Source organism: Odocoileus virginianus, chromosome 23, assembly GCF_023699985.2.
Source record: "Odocoileus virginianus isolate 20LAN1187 ecotype Illinois chromosome 23, Ovbor_1.2, whole genome shotgun sequence".
In the NCBI taxonomy this organism is placed as follows: domain Eukaryota; kingdom Metazoa; phylum Chordata; class Mammalia; order Artiodactyla; family Cervidae; genus Odocoileus; species Odocoileus virginianus.
The window spans coordinates 41,387,201-41,404,637 of record NC_069696.1 but is presented as its reverse complement, the minus strand read 5'-3'; the positions used below and the strand labels follow the sequence as shown (position 1 = coordinate 41,404,637).

At 42.4% G+C, this 17,437-nt stretch overlaps 1 long non-coding RNA gene across 1 annotated transcript in view; it reads left to right on the top strand.

The window, feature by feature from the left end:
• Nucleotides 1-17,338, top strand: part of LOC110131365 (uncharacterized) — a 47,643-nt gene extending 30,305 nt beyond the window's left edge. Inside the window, exon 3 of the long non-coding RNA XR_011483104.1 lies at nt 17,150-17,338. This is a non-coding gene — a long non-coding RNA (uncharacterized lncRNA). The remainder of the gene's footprint in view (nt 1-17,149) is intronic.
• Nucleotides 17,339-17,437: the final 99 nt, after the last annotated feature.

Genomic DNA, 17,437 nt, shown 5'->3' with positions numbered 1-17,437 from the left:
TGGATGGAGGTTCTGGTAAATTACTGCTAATCACACAGCGGAGGAATCCCACTTCGCTTTGATTTCTTATCGCCCTGCACACACAACCCTTCCTCTGCAAGGCCGGTTGCTCTCAGCATCGCTGTGTCTAATCAGACGTGTCACACCTCCGCTGAGGTAAATTGGGTTTATTGGAGAAGGGAAATTAAATTAAGTCTGTTTAGGAATTAATTGTGACTGTCTAGGCTTAATCTATCATATTATCCCATTGTGGTGTGTCAGGATCAAAATCTGCTGACCCGGTTTTTAGAAAATAGGCGTAGTGTTTTGGACAGTAAAAGGAAAAGGAAAATTTAAGAATTATAAGGCACAGGACCCATATGGTATCAGCTGATTCACTTTAGGGGAAAATGTGAAATAAATTTACAGAGATGACAAATAGTCCTGGGTTAGTTTGCTCTCAGATGAAGATCTGGTGGCTCATGTGTAATATGTGCTCAGTAAATAGAGAAAAGGAATGAATGGGTGAATTGCCATCATCTTGATTTCCATGATCCTAAGGTCTTTATTGGGCTTCCCAGGTGGGGCAGTTGGTAAAGAATCTGCCTGCCAATGCAGGAGAGGTAAGAGACACAGATTCAATCCCTGGGTCGGGAAGATCCCCTGGAGTAGGAAAATGGCAACCCGCTCCAGTATTCGTGCCTGGAAAATGCCATCCACAGAGGAGCCTGGTGGGCTACAGTCGATGGGGTCACAAAGGGTTGGACACAATTGATCACCTATGCAAGGTCTTTATTGGGTCATCAGTGAAGCAGGTTACACGGTAGTTACTGTCCATGCGCGAAACAAGTATGTATTAGCCACTGATTCTATACTAGGAACTGTGCTAAGTGCTAGGAACACAAGACCCACTTCCCGCCATCATCTGGCATATCGTCTAGAAGGGAGCACAATGACATAAGCAGTCCTGACAGAGTAAACCTGTGTTCTGTGAGGAGTTTGGAGGAAGCACGTGGTCAGAGCCATAGTAAGAACTGAGTTGTAGCTCAGGCAGCTTCATCCCAAAGCCTCACGAGGGTTGGAAAACATGGACAGAGGTTAAGGGGTGGAATACAAAGATGCTTGAGTAGTTATTGATAGGGCTGTTGATTGGGATGGTCCTAGTTTGTGCTTATTTCCTTGGTGGCATCATGATAATGCCCACTTTGACTTCCAAAAGTGCACTAATTTGGGGTGATAAATTATAAAGTCACTCAAGTTATTGAAAATTTCTGTGAGCTGCTGATGCATTCAAGAGAAGGGCAGCTGGTAGCAACCAACTACCAGGTTTTATCTGGTAGAGCATAGAGAACCACTGCTGGAGTGGTGTGCTCTGATTGAGAAATCTTGTGGTAGATAAACTTGAGGCTTTAAGAAAGGTACATTCAAAAGTGAAACTCTGCTTCTTCATCTTGAGGATGGTGCTCCTCTAAGACATCTTTATTTGGTGATATTCTTTATACTGTATGGTGTGGGTCTTTGTTCTTGATTTCTTAATAGGGTGAGAGGAGTTGGGGGAAGCAGGTATTATTAGGTCAATGGTCAGTAGAGATCAGTAGTCTGGCTTAGGTAAGCATTCATTGGCCACCTGCAGGCGAGGATGCCTGCAAAACAAAAGTAATTAGAAAACTCCTTGTAATGCATCACTCAGCTGGAAACAAATGAGTGATGGGAACCTAAGGAAGGAGAGAGCCTAATTAGACTAAGTGGGAATTTCTTCTGGCATGGGAAAAGGTCAAGAATTACTTTTAAAAATAAATAAAATGTCAGTATTTCTTTTGTAAAAAGGGAAGACTCGTCTCTAACACACAGACACATATAATAGTTTAGCAATATTCAAGGAGTAAGAAGAATGAATATTGACAAAGGCTGAGATCCTGTAACTTAAAACAAGTTTTCAGATACAATGCAGGTACTAAGAAATTATCATTTCTTGGTGAAGCAAACTAGGCTTCTCCTCCGAGATTTTCTCCCCGCTTCCCACAAAGAATTCTACTAAACCAAACTTGGGTCCACTTGCCTGCATGCCGTAAAGTCAAGCTATTATCATTGGGTTATGGTGAAGGTAAGTGTTTACTTCAGAGCACCTAGCAAGGAGTCTAGGCAGCTAGTGTTTATAAGACCCAAACTCACGAATGGCTTTCAGGGAAAGGCTTTTAAAGATAAGGTGAGGGAGGGGTGTTTGGGGTGTGTGATCAGTTTGTGTACAGTCTTCTGATTGGTTGGTGGTGAGGTAATCGGGAGTCAACACCATCAACCTTCCGATTCCAGCTGATTTGAGGTCTACATGCTTGTGGACAGCATAGAGTTAACTTCTTCCACTTGGTAGGGATTTTAATATCTGCAAAACAGTTCAGAGGATATGGCTAAGAATATTATCTACAGCCCCGGAGGAGGAGGGACTTCCCTGGTGCCTCAATATAAAGAATCCGCCTGCCAGTGCAGGAGACGCAGATTTGATCCCTGGGTTTGGGAAGATTCCCTGGAGAAAGAAATGGCAACCCACTCTAGTATTCTTGCTTGGAGAACCCCATGAACAGAGGAACCTGGTGGGCTTCAGTGCATGGGGTCTTAAAAAGACACAACTTAGCAACTGAGCATAAGCACTTGAGGAACTATAGGTCCTTGACTTTGTATAATGGCTAAACTATTATTATTATTTAATTTATTGTTTATTATTATTTTATCTTGCTTGACTGTTTTCCTTTATGCATTTTCTTACTTCTCTGGTTAAATTTATTCTTCAGGACTTGGGGAAGGCTTAGGAGGCTAAAGTTTTTCTCAAGACAAGAGGCAGGCAGAGGATGTGGGGAGGGGAATCTGTGCTGGGAAGGGCCCAGTGTGTCCTGCTAGTTACAAAATCATCATTTTCAGTGAGTGCTGGAGCTATTAGTCTTCTCAAGACATTGGAGCAGGGGGTGGTGGTAATAGTAGTGGTGGTGAAGAGTGTCTAATGTTTCCCTTTGATTTTAGAATCCACATAGTTTGCTTGTCATCCATCCACGCCTCCACACATCCATCCATCCACTCATCCATCCACCCATCCATCCATCCACCCATCCATCCATCCACCCACCCACCCATCCATTCATCCATCCATCAACCCATCCATTCACTGAGGCACTTCATTGTGTGGCAGATCTAACTTCAAGTTTTGGCTCGGCTACTTGGGGGTAATGTAACCTTGGACAAATCACCTATCATTTAGAAGACTCAATTGATTCATCTGCAAAATAGGTATAACAATTGTGTCTAGCTCATTGAGTTGCTGTGAGAGTTAAGTAAGATAAGTACTCAATAAATATAAGATATTATAATAATAAATTTTACTTTTTGCTTTAAAAATTATTAAATGGTTACTATCTGTACTGTGAATTTTTACTCCAAAGACAAATCAACCACAATTCCTGCCTTCAAGGAGCTCATATTCTTTCTGGGGAGACTGATATTTCTAAGTATATAAATTTACTTTGTATTGAAGATCTGAAATTAGATGTTAAGGAAACCATGGAAAGGAACAATAATTCCACGTGATCAGGGAGTGGTAGGTAGCTGAGTATGGTTAGCTGAGTATGGTCAAATGGGAAGAAAAGGGGTAGGTAGACTATTCATACAAACCCATTTTGAATTTCAAGTAGATTTTTATTTCATCCTTTTAAAGATACACTAACTTTCTTTGGGTAAAATTCTTTGCTAAAGAACAGGAGTGATTCTTGTAAAAGGCAGATGCTTTATATTTTTCATTCATTGTTTTCAACACAAATTTATATGGCGCCTGGCACATTTTCAGATGGCAAAAGTGTAGAGATGAGTAGAATGTTGTTCTTATCCTCAAGGTGCTCCTGTCTGGAAGAGTAGAGAAACAGTATATTTATTATAGCAAAATATGATAAATGTCATGATATGGAGAGTCGGAGTCGGGGTGGGGAGGCTAAAGAATTATCCAGGCAGACAGCTATGGATCAGCCACTCCCGATGAAGGATTAAAGGTACAGAGCGCAACATGCAGGGGAAGCTCAGCCGTTTTGGTGTTCGTACGTATGAAGTAGGGATCGAAGTCTCTTAGGACATTTTCAGGGGTTTGAATTTACTATGTATAAAATAGATAGCTAATGAGAACCTATAGTACAGCTCAGGAAACCCTACTCAGTGCTCGATGGTGGCCTAAATGGGAAAGAAATGCAAAAGAGACGGGATATGTGCATATGTGTGACTGATTTCCTTTGCTGCACAGCAGAAAGTAACACGATGCTGTAAGGCAACCATACTCCAATAAAAATTAATTTAAAATAAAAATAAACGCACACACATGCGTCATTAAGGGATTTTAAGCAGGAGTAGCGTGGTCAAGTATACGTTTTGAAGAGATCAGTCTGGCTACCAGGTTGAGGGTGGACCAAAGGTCAAGAGAAGAGATAAAAGACCTTAGGAGGAATCTGGGTGAAAGTTGATGAGGACATATCTAGAGAATTAGTGGAAGAGTCAGAGAGAAATAACAGATTTCTGAAATGTTCAGGATCTAAAATCGATTTCTAGACTCCCAAGTCCAGAGCATCTCATAACAGACTGCCTGTGCTGTAAGGTCATGAGGAGGGCTAGAGCCCCCTTAGACCCCAAGCTAGACAGTTCTGTTTCCCAAGATCACCACCCTCTGAACACCATGGGTCTGAACTCCTTGCCAACCACCCCATCCCTTCACAAATTTCAGTTCCTGGAGGACCGATCACCTGTACTGTAAAACACAAATCACTAAACTCCAGCTTTCAGATGTTTCTGAGCACATGCTGTGGTTATTTCATTTTCACAGCCTAAGCTTCCATATTTCTTATTGAATGAGCAGGGTGCATGGGGCTGAAACCTTGGTGCCTGTGTTCTTTTGGAAAGTACAAGCAAAGCAAAGGGTCCTAAATAATTTAGAAGTGTCCTAAATTTTTCCAGCTGTCTCCTTTTTTCCATCTCTCCAAGGGATGCAAAACGCAGCCTCTAGCACTCTAAAATGTTCGTATTTCTAGAAGCTCTAGGAGAAAAGAAAACCCACAAATGTTCCCTCTTTAAATATTCCTTCTATCCTATGTTTTTCCTCGGACCCAATGATGGCAGTTAATAGTTACAATTTTAGAAGAAAACAGTGGTCTAGTGAAAAGACTTTGCATTTTTGCCATGGTTGCATCGACTCATAGAATGTGAGAGCCCAAGTTAGAATTTAGAAACAATCCACTTCAGAGCTGGAGAACACTTGGCATGTGTGTGCTGTAATTCTCATCACCCACATCCACGGCAGACATTGCTAATCCATCATTGCAGTCTTTTTCTCTGCGCCCAGGTGTAGCCTCAAAGCCTTGTCAATACAGGGTGTAAGTGACTGCTGATTGATCGGAGTTGGCACACGAGACGAAACTCATTTATCATCCCTCTTCTACTGCCAGTTGCCCAGGGGGATACTGATCAGGGGAAATGACCCACACCCAGCAACAGAACCTACTGATAGGTTTTTCTGCTAAGACCTGTCTCCAGTGGAAGAAAAGCTCTTCTGTTCCTGACTTTGAATCTCTCTTATGTTTCTACGTCTTTGCACCCACCAGAACCTGTGTCTTTCTTTTGCTTTGCATCTGTGAGCATCTGTCTGCTTTCTCGTTGTCTTTGGGCTAGTCTTTCTCACTGGCCACACCTGTGTCTGACTGTCTCTCAGCTTTTCCACTGAGTAGATTTGGACCCTAGGAATTCTCTTGACCTCTTCATCTGTAAATTAGGAATTGTAGCTCCTGCTCCACATCTGAGGATTTTTACTAACAATGGTGAGGGAGAGTAGAAGACACATATCATAAGGGGAGATAAAGCTGTAGTTCAAATTGTGATCATGGGGCAAAAAAAGATTTTTCAGGACAGTAGAAATGTTGAAGAATGCATGTGCGTAAAAAATCACCATTTAATTAGGTTCAGGAAAAACCTAATTTAGTTCCACCATTGAAAGAAGAACCAAAGGAGAAAAGGATGAAATGGGAGTTCGCTGTGCTTAGAGGCAGGAGGAGATCCTTCAGCATGTTTGCTCTTTTTTTTCTGGTTTATTTCCTGGCAGTAGTGGGGGATATCATTTTATGAGTCCCCAGCCTCTAGAAAATCTTCTCCCTCAGAAGGATGTGACAAGAGTTCAGAGTTTGGGAAATGCTTATAGCATCATCATGCTCATTAAGAACGTCCCTGGGTCCTTTCACCTCATGCTTGTATCTTTCATGAGCTCAAGAGGAATTTCTTTTTTAAAAGAACATAAGCTCCATCTCCTAACAGTGACTTGGTTTCTAAGCCAAGGACCTGCCCCAGTATTTTACCCGTGCCCTTTTCTCCAGACAATGAGCTGACTTTTTCAGTGTATGAGTTTACTCAAAGATAGAACTACCTCAACATCAGTCACCTAAGCCAGTGGAGGTGCCTTACTTCTAAATCAAAGAACACCCTGGAGTTGAGGCAGGCAGTGGAGAAGCCATCTCAGCATGGTCTGACTGCTCCGGCCACGTCTCCAAGCTCCTCCTGAGCGCCACCTTTCTTCTCTCTCTCCTGGAACCTTCCTGCATGTCTGAGTGCAAGGTTTCCTTTGCAAGACAGAAAATCAGAGGTGTGATTCTACAGCACTAGTGCTCAAACTTGACCGCATGTTAGAATCACCTAAGAGGTTGTAAAAAAAACACCACTGTCTCCATCCCACCCACCCAAGATTTTGATTTAGTTGGTATTGAGTGTGACCTGAAGTATGATGGTTTGTAAAGTAATTAGCCTCCAACTAATAAAAATAAATGGAAAAAAAAATAAACGATCCCTTAAATATATATATATTAAAAAAAGCTCTCTGGTGATTCTTATATGTGGTTTCAAAACTGGTACTCTATGGTTCCTAACCCAGATATGTTACGCACCCCCTTCCAGTTAGTAATCCAGTTTCCTTGGATTATTTTTATGATTTCTACCAAAGTGGGAGCTCAAAGTGTCCCACGACCACTGTATCATCCATCAGTGTGAGCATGGGATGCAATTGTCCCTGCGATTGCTAACAAGCAAGAAGCAGGTGGTAAAGGCAATTACTGGCCATATTTCACGCATTAGAAACATTTGTGTTTATCGCTACAGTTGCCTCATTGGGGGGCATTCCCGTGGTGGGAAATATGTCACTCGCAGGGAGCTGAGGTTATATCAAAAGAACAGGAAACATACCAACTGGAAAAAATACACCTGTCTATTTACCAATATCTCTGTTTCATGGAGAACTAGACTATTACCCAGATATAAAGGCTCACCTGCCAGAAGAAGAACAGGGCCTGGGTGACAGGTGAGTCACTTCAGATGGCAGATGTCAAGCTGGTATTGTGTGTACACCTGTACTCAGCCTTGAATCACACACCCAGATGACTGCTACAAATTTATTTATCTTCTGTGATCCTACACCCTGTCCCAAGATGGGTTTAATCAAACCTGCCTAACAAAATTGGTCCTCCCTGATAACTCAGCCATTAAGAATCTGCTTGCAATGCAGGACACATGGGTTCACTCCCTGGGTTGGGAAGATTCTCCTGGAGTAGGAAATGGCAACCCTCTCCAGTATTCTTGCTTGGAAAATCTCATGGACAGAGGAGCCCGGCAGGCTACAGTCCATGGGGTCATGGAAGAGTCAGATATGACTGAGCGACTAAACAACCACCACCTAACAAAATTATTTTGAGGGTTAAAGTAAATTATGAATTGAAAGTTTATTGCACATATTAGTCCTAGAGCTTTTACAAGTCTGCAGGGAAATATGAAACCTCAATTTAAAAATTAGTAAGAACATGAATGGGCAATTTGTTGAAGAAAAATATATGTGGCCAGTAAACAGAGGAAAATATTGCATCACTAGTAATCAAACATTTCAATTAAGATGAGAATGCTATTCTTTTATCTTAATAAAATGCCTTTGATTTACATTGTGGTGAGATAGTTTCTCGTATATCATGCTAATGGAAGTTTAAGTGGATTTAGTCTTTGTAGAAAGCAATTTGGCAATATCAAAAACCTTCAAAAAGTTTTTTTTTTAACCAGAAATTTTACCTCTCTGATCTAGTTTAGGAAACTAAAAAGAGTTGTTTGTAGATGTTGATTTCAATGTTGTTTATAATAGTGAAAATGAAATTAAACCTAATTAGCCCAAAATAGTTAAGTAAATTATGATATAAAAATAATCTCTCTATAAAATTAAATTTATAAAGTTTATCTACCAACATAAGAAAATTCTCTTGGTAAGTTAAAAAGCAAGGTGAATTTTATTTTCAATGTGGTAGTTTTGATTTAAAAATATATTTTTTATTTGTTGAAATGCTTTTATTTTGCTGGTATCAGACACAGATTTGAACTGGCTTAAATAATAAAGGAAATATAGTAAGTTCATATAATAGGAAAAAAACCCCAAAGCATGTGAGGCTTCCAAAATTGGTTGGTTTAGTAGCTCAGCATTTTTTTTTTTAATCAACAATCCAGTTTCTTTCTAAATCTCTCCTCTGCTATTCTGCATGCTGTCTTCATCCTTAGGGTGGAGGTGTTATATCCAAACCCAATAATGTCCATAAAAGAAAAAAAAGATTGCATCTCTCTCTCCTCTTTGTCTTCTTTGCCCTTTCCTGCCTCCCTCTGCCATTCTTTGGTTGGGTGAGGACATTTTTCTCACTAGCCCACCTGCAGAATCCCACTCATATTATGGTTCTGAGTTGGGTACCGTTCAGTCCTGCACCAACCCCTGGAGTGGGGAAGGGTTTCCTGAGGCCCATGGCTTGTGGAAGAGGAAGAGGGAGAAATGGACAAATGGATGCTGAGTGGGCAGCCAGCTATGTCCACTATGGGTGTGCATCCATCCACTAAGATACATAGCTTCCAGTTGATGTGATCAGCAGGAAGATGTTGGGTGGAAAAATACATGGAGGAAGTTTTTAAGTCATATACCTGGTGCCAAGATTTTGTCTGAAGTCTGATTCCATATGGTGCCCTTTCAGAGCTCACAGGGAAGAACGTGAAATGCAGAAAGTGAACCAGTTAAGCTGCGACCTAACTGGTAATGACGAGTCTTCTGAGATGAGGACAGATGCACTGCCTGGCTGGTCCTCCTTGTCTCTCTGGATGACATTGCTGCTGCTTGTCCTGGGATATGGCTTATTATAGTGATGGAAGTTAGGTTGAAACTGTAAGAGAGCTAGGAGGCATTAGAAAAGGAGCAGGGTGCTTGTTTGTGTGTGTGCCTTTATAAGCCTCAGTTAAAATTCACCTAGTAAACAAGGCTGGAGATAATTCGTGGTTTGTTTCCATGATGTCATAAAAAGGATGAATTCAATAAAATCTCCTGTGATTCTGCAAACCAGACTGCCCTCTCTCTAGGCTCCCAAAGGGTCCCAGAAACCCAAAGAGGATGTCTGAAAGGCATGAAATCCTTCTTGTCTTCAAGAAGCCTTTTAGCTACATAATAACAATACCAATTGTATTTTCTCCTGGTTGCCATAACAAGGCACCACAGATGGAGTGGCTTAGAAAACAAAATGTATTATCTCATGTTTCCAAAATCCAGGTATTGGCAGGGCCATCCTCTTTTTTTTTCTGTAGACTCCAAGGGAGCCTCCTTCCTTGTCTCTTTCTAGCTTCTGCCTTTTGCCAACACTCTTTGACATTCCTTGGCTTGCAGGTGCATTACTGCAATCTGTCCTCCTGTCTTAGTGTTATGTCCTCCGTGTGTCTATCCCGACTGATCCATGAAGAGGAAGAATGAAGGGGTCAATGCAGAGGAGACCAAAGAATTCAGAGCAGTGACTATAGGTGAACACGTGCATTATCTCATTTAAATGCCTACATCACCCCTGGAATTTAGCTATTGTTGCTCCTGTTTTACAGATTAGAATACTGAGTTGTCTTAGAGATAATGTGCCTGTTCAAAGTCATTGACCACTAACCAGAGATCAGGTATTGGAACCAGTGCCTCCAGATCATAGGCCCCTTTCTCTGGCCCCACACCTTCTGTGAAAGCACAGACAGCCTGCATGCTGTTGGAATCACAACCAGCAGGAGAGGGTGACTCTGACTTTCCCCTGCTGTGTTCAAAGTCAGGCTGGCTCTCCGCAAACCTGAGCTCCCACTGTTCCCAGCTGCTGAGGGGTGAGGCCAGTGCCAGAGCCAACAGTCCCTGAACTAAGAGGGGGTCTGAGGTGCTGAAGAAAAGAGAAGTAGGTCACCCTTTCGACTGAACCTCTAGATCTACTTTGAAGATAACTGTGCTTGTAGGTTATCACATTTCTATGTCCGGTGCAGAGAACTGTCTGCAGTGGCAAGAACTCAGATTTGGGGATGGAGATTTTGGGGAAATCTTTGCAGGAGTCTAGAATTGTGGACAAGGGGTTGATGGAGATAAATCATATAAGATGAGTGAAGTTATGGGTTCCCAGGCATTGGGAAAAAGAAGAAAAGTCCAGGCAAAGAGGATAGTTATCAACAAAGGCATGAAGCAGGGGCATGCCCAAGAATAACTCAGCCAGATTGTGGAGGCAAGTGATGTTTATCAGGGGAAATTGGGCCGAGTGAGAGCTCCAGTCAGTTTATAGACTGAACAATCCTGTGGATCAGAGAGCCTAGAATTTTCCTTTTAGATATTCATGAGCAAGGGACCATCAGTAACTTTGGCCAATGCAGGGAAACTTGATTGATGATCCACACAGGCAAAATGAAGCAGCTGGTAAGGTGGCAGCCCCTTAAGAATAGGGGAATGTTATGTGTATCCTCAGCCAGGCTGGTAACAACATAACCATCTGGACATGCAGTGGTGAGGGGTACAGAGTAACCAGGCTTCTGGAAAAAAAAAAACAAAAAAGGAATTAAGAAACCAACTTTACTTGCTCAGAAGAGGCCAAAGCCCTTCTCAGTTTAGAAGGAAACATAGTTGAAGAAGTTCAATAAATTTAAAAGGCAGAAGAAACACAATGGGTTTCAGAGTTCGGCTGGGAGTGCACATGCTCAGTCATGTCTGACTCTTTGCAACCCCATGGACTGTACCCCTCCAGGCTCCTCTGTCCATGGTGATTCTCCAGGCAAGAATCCTGGAGCAGGCTGCCATTTCTTCCTCCAGGGAATCTTCCCTACCCAGGAATCAAACAAGTGTCTCCTGCATCGCAGGCGGATTCTTTACCATTGTGCCATCTGGGAAGCCCTTATGTCGTGAGGTATGTATGTACTCAGTCGCTCAGTCATGTTTGGCTCTTTGTGATCCTGTAGAATTTTCCAGGCGAGAATACTGGAGTGGGTAGCCATGTCCTGCTGCAGTTTGTGAGTCTAAGTCCCAAATCCATCATTTACTGTCTGGGTGACTTTAGGCACATTACTTCACCTTTTATGGGTCTCACTGTCTTTCTCTATAAAATGGAGTTTAATAATACCTAGGGCTGTTGTGATAAGCAAATATGATAGTATGAGATATTCAGTAAGAGAGATATTTGTGGGAGAGGACTGGAGTTTGAGGGAATCTGCACTAATAACAGCCAATGCGTCAATAAACTGAGCTCAAGAGGAGGCAGGAGAAAGTTGGACCAAAGTTGGGTATTTTTGCTCATCATCTGCTCCAGTGTTCTTCTTATATGCTTTTCTAAACTAGACAGGTTGGGAATCTAAAAATAACACGCTCCATTGAAAGTGTAGTTTTTGATGTAAAAATCCTGCCAATCAGACGCATGTGAGACTTGGATTCAGAACTGAGGTGAGTGGGAGGGGACAACACATGACGTGTTAGGTTGCCAGTGTCTGGACCACTCTGGCTCAAGAGGGGTTATCATGCTGATGGTGGCTTCCCAAACCCCATGTGATTCTTTTTTTAAATTTAATTTTATTAATTGGGGGATAATTGCTTTACAATATTGTGATGGTTTCTGCCATATTTCAACATGAATTAGCCATAGGTATACATATGTCTCCTTCCTCTCGAACCTCCCTCCCCATCTAGGCTGTCACAGGGCACTGGGTTTGGGTTCCTTATGTTGTACAGCAGATTCCCACTGGCTATCTCTTTTACAAGTGGGCATGTATACTCATAAGACTCTTAAGGTGATTGTTTCTGGATCCAACGTTTGTGGCACTGGGCCTGGGTTGTGGGAGCAGTAGCTAGACCACTGGCTTTCTGACTCCTAATGCCTTTTTGTTGCCGAGTTCCCTTGATGAGTCAGTGCTGGGGTGCTCTTCTAGAGTCATGCCTGGTCAATTTCCTACCTGGAACTTGCTTCTGCAGGTCTTGTATTGATTTGATTCCCTTAAATATCTTTTTAAAAATTTAAAAAGCATAGCTTTGTTATCTACAACTGAGCCCTGACTGGCTCACTGGAGTGAATGCTTAAGGTTCTGTCTTGCTGAATCCTTTGGTAACCTCTTTGGGCTCTAACTTCCAATAGCCTCCTGGACGCCTCTTTTTGGACCATCTGCTATTACCAAGTGGTATAAACCTGCCATTCTATTTTCTACTCCCAATCCAACCTAACTACTATAGTCAAGATTTATCTTCTGAAAAGCAAATTACTAATCACATATCTTGTGATTTCCACTTTCATATGGTAGAGAGAGATTGTTTCTTCTTCTCCTCTTGGAGTTCACCCTCAAAGCAACAAAGATTATGTGGAAAGAAATGAAATCTCCATCTCTAGTGATGCCAGGAGACATCGGTAACTCTGAACCACAATTTATAGAGAGGAGCTGCTGATAGAGTGAAGATCAAATGAAGGGAGGGAAAGTACAGAGAAAGTATGTTCACGCTACAGATCCTCAGGAGAAAATGGTCAAACACATTCTCCAAAGTCCATGGTACAGCCAGAAGGCAAACCCAGTGAGCCCTTATTAGAACACCAGGGACTGGTATATAAATTCATGGCAGTAGTTTCCGTGGACCCAGTTTGACCTGATGGAGAAGCAGAGAGCAGAGGACTGAATGGGAAATTCACACAGACAAACCACAAACCCAAGAAGCAGTCTGCAGGTGAGGCAGGGTAGGCAAAACAGTCCACTGTGTTTTGAAGGGTAGAAAGACATTTATCAGGATGTGTAAGGGTGAAGGTGCTACTCTGATAGCTCAGCTGGTAAAGAATCCACCTGTAATGCAGGAGACCTAGGTTCAATCCCTGGGTCAGGAATACCCTCTAGAGAAGGGAATGGCAACCCATTTCAGTATTCTTGCCTGGAGAATTCCATGGAGAGAGGAGTCTGGTGGGCTACAGTCCATGGGGTTGCAAGAGTTGGTCATGGCTGAGTGACTAACACAACACAATAACACAATGCTGATAAATCATGTAGTAGAAGTATATTTAAAAACATAAGAATCAACTAGAGCAACCTAAACATCCATCAGCAGATGAATGGATAAAGAAAATGTAGTACATATATACAATGGGATATTATTCAGCCATAAAAAAGAGTTAAATAATGCCATTTGTAGCAACATGGATAGACCTAGAGATTATCACACTAAGTGAGGTAAGGCAGAGAAAGACAAACACCGTATGATATCATTTATATGTGGCTTCCAAAAAAATGATACAAATAAACTTGTTTATGAAATAGAAACAGACTCACAGACATAGAAAACAAATTTACAGTGACTAGAGGGGAAGCAGGGTGAGGAATAAATTGGGAGTTTGGGATTAATAGGTACCAGATACATACAAATATAGGAGAAGGAAATGGCAACCCACTCCAGTACTCTTGCCTAGAAAATCCCATGGAGGGAGGAGCCTGGTAGGCTACAGTCCATGCAGTCGCAAGGAGTCGGACATGACTGATTCACTTCACTCCACTCACTTCATACTTTATTGTTGGAGAAGGAAGTAGCAGCCCATTCCAGGGTTCTTGCCTGGAGAATCCCATGGACAGAGGAGCCTGGCAAGACACGACTGAAGTGACTGAGCAGGCACATACAAATATATATAAAATAGATAAAAGACCCTACTATATAGCTCAGGGAACTATATTCAATACTTTGTTGTTGTTGTTTTTCAGTTGCTAAATTGTGTCTGACTCTTTGCAGACCTACAGACTGCAGCATGCCAGGCTTCCCTGTCCTTAACTATCTCCCAGAGTTTGCTCAAACTCATGTCCATTGAGTCAGTAATGCCATACAAATATCTCTTCCTCTGTTGCCCCCTTCTCCTCCTGCCCTCAATCTTTCCCAGCATCAGGGTCTTTTCCAGTGAGTCAGCTCTTCGCTTCAGGTGGCCAAAATATTGAAACTTCAGTTTCAGCATCAGTCTTTCCAAAGAATATTCAGGGTTGATTTCCTTCAGGATTGACTGATTTGAGCTCCTTGCTGTCCAAGCTACTCTCAAGAGTCTTCTCCAGCACTACAGTTTGAAAGCATCAGCTCTTCGCCACTCAACCTTCTTTATGGTCCAACTCTCACATCTGTACATGACTACTGGAAAAACCATAGCTTTAACTATATGGATCCTGGTCAGTAAAGTGATGTCTCTGCTTTTTAATATGCTGTCTAGGTTTATCATAACTTTTAACCTATAATGAAAAATAATCCAAAAAAAATCTACAAATGTGTATAACTGAATCACTTTGCTATATACCTGAAGCTAACAAAACATTGTTAAGTCAACATACTTCAATTTAAAAAAGGAATCAATGCAAATTGGGTACTAACAAAAAGAAAGAAGGTATGTGAGAAAGAGAAAATATATTGTTGTCATAGTTCATATTAGGGAGTTGACAGACATCAGCTGAAGAATAGAGAATTAAGTATCACACATAGTTATAAAGACAGCCACTTGGAACAAACAAAGCCCCCAAATTTCCAAAATATCAGCAGTAAAACATGCCTACACAGTTTACAAATAATGAAAGATTTTAAAAACTTAAATGATAATGACAAAGAATAATATTATACATGATTATTTGAGGATGGACAGTGCTTTTTCTATTCTTTTTTTTGCCGTGTAGCAAGATAGTTCTGCTACTCCTGAGTTCTCTCTGCCTCTTCAGACACTCTGCCGGAGGGGAGGAGAAATGATTTATCTATTTGGTAAATTTAGAAAAAGTAAACAGGTCACATTCATCTCAGCTCTTCCCGGTTCTTCCGGGGGTGAGCTGTCCTCAGGGTATATGAGCTCTAAGCTGCTCCTCCAGGCAGCGGCTCTCATCTCTGCCAGGGCTCTAGGCCTTGCCTGGCAGGTCTGCCTGTATCTGAGAGTGTCAGTCGCTCAGTCGTGCCCGACTCCTTGCTACCCCAGGGACTGTAGCCCACCAGCCTCCTCTGCCCGGAGGATTCTCCAGGCAAGAATACTGGAGTGGGTTGCCATTGAGGGTATGTCTTAAACTCTGGGGTTCAGTTTTAGAAAATGTACAAATAGAACTCACGTAATCCAACCTAGTCTTAATAACAAAAACAATACTACTTGGTTTGAAAATAATAAAAACATACTACTACTATGGGGCTTCCCTCATAGCTCAGTTCGTAAAGAATCTGCCTGCAATGCAGGAGACCCTAGTTTGATTCCTGGGTTAGAAAGATCTGCTGGAGAAGGGATAGGCTACCCACTCTAGTATTCTTGGGCTTCCCTCATATGTCAGCTGGTAAAGAATCCACCTGTAATGCGGGAGACCTGGGTTTGATCCCTGGGGTGGGAAGATACCCTGGAGAAGGGAAAGGCTACCCACTCCAGTATTCTGGCCTGGAGAATTTCATGGACTGTATAGTCCAGGGGGTCGCAAAGAGTCGGACCCAACTGAGCGACTTTCAGTTTCACTTGGCTTGATATTCTTGTCTCTCAAATTATTCCATACACCATGTGGGAGGGGATGGCACTTATCAGACTTTCACAAAAGACCCTCACAATAATAATTTTGAAGGGCTCACCTCAACCTGTAAATATTTGTAGAGTGCTTAAACAGTGTTCTGGCAGGTGCTTCATAATACGTGCATGTATGCTAGTTGTGTCTGACTCTTTGGGACGCCATGGACTGTAGCCCACTAGGCTCCTCTGTCCATAGGCTTTTCCAGGCAAGAATACTGGAGTGAGCTACCATTTCTTCCTCCAGGGGATCTCCCCAACCCAGGAACTGAGCCGGCATCTCCTGCCTCTCCTGCACTGGCAGGTGGACTCTTTACCACTGAGTCACCTGTCATAAGTGCAGTTAAGTGAGTACGTGGCCGGATTTTACAACTTCAGAGGAAAACAACAGCTAGTTAACCTCTGGTGTGGCAGAAAGTAAGGATGCAGAAATGCAGAAGCTGTAGGCTAGTCATCCTTCCATCTGGGCAGAGTGGAGACAGCCATTCTGCACAAGATGAATGACTCTGGTAACACAGAGGCCAGTAAAGATGAGAAACCCTGGGGACACTGAGGAAATTGACTTGTGATCATCTTGTTCCCTGTGGCCTTCCCAATTCCCGGTTCCAGACCCTTGTAGGGGCCAGTGACGTTCTACTCCCTTGGGTTCTATAAGTCACATGTGTGTCCTCCAAATACATCCTCCTCCCTCTCCCCCTTTTCTTTTTTTTAAAAAATATTTATTATTTATTTATTTATTAGCTGTGCCAGATCTTAGCTGTGGCATGTTGGATCTAGTTCCCCATCCAGGGATCGAACCTGAGCCCACTGTATCGGGAGCACAGAGTCTTCACCACTGGACCACCAGGCATGTCCCTCTCTACTTTTTGTTTTTGCTGCTTAAGTTCTTTTGGAGTAGGTTGCTTTTACCCTCAAAAGACTTGATGAACACATGAACCACTATGATCCAGAACTGCTGAAGACGCTTTCTAAGTTTGCAAAATTTTTGAGAATTTTGAATCTGGGCAAACAGCCAAACTGTAGGAAGAACAAGGGCAATTTCATGGCAAGGAAACCACCACTGGATTTTCCTCAGCTGGCGGTGGTGGGTGGGTCTGAAGTCAAGCTATCACAGGGCACATCACTTGGAGAGAAGCCATGGGCAGTCAGGAATATTAAACAAAACAAAATACTGTAAAGGTCCATATGTAACAGTTAAAATCCCAAACTTCCCACCTCATGAATCATCAGCAAAGTGTAGCACTCTGAATGCTAACCAGTTGGGTACTACATTAACAGTACTCTGTAATTCTCTCAGTTCTACTCCATCTCAGGTGGAGGCCAAAACCAAAATTACAGCCTGCTCCATTCAGATTCAGGAACTCGTTTGCCTGTGCCCTGCTTCCCTGAGAGCCCAGAGTGACTGATTGCAGACCCTGGACTTCTGCAGGCTTAAACAGTAGGTATGACAAGTGTCTATTCTGGGCTAAAGATAACCAGGAAGTGGGCAACAGGATGGAAAGAATATTCATTATACAAGCTGGGACCAAGATGAGCTTCTACACTGGGTGTTTGGTGGTGGGGTGGTAAATAGCTTCAGTTAATAAACACATCCAGTCCCT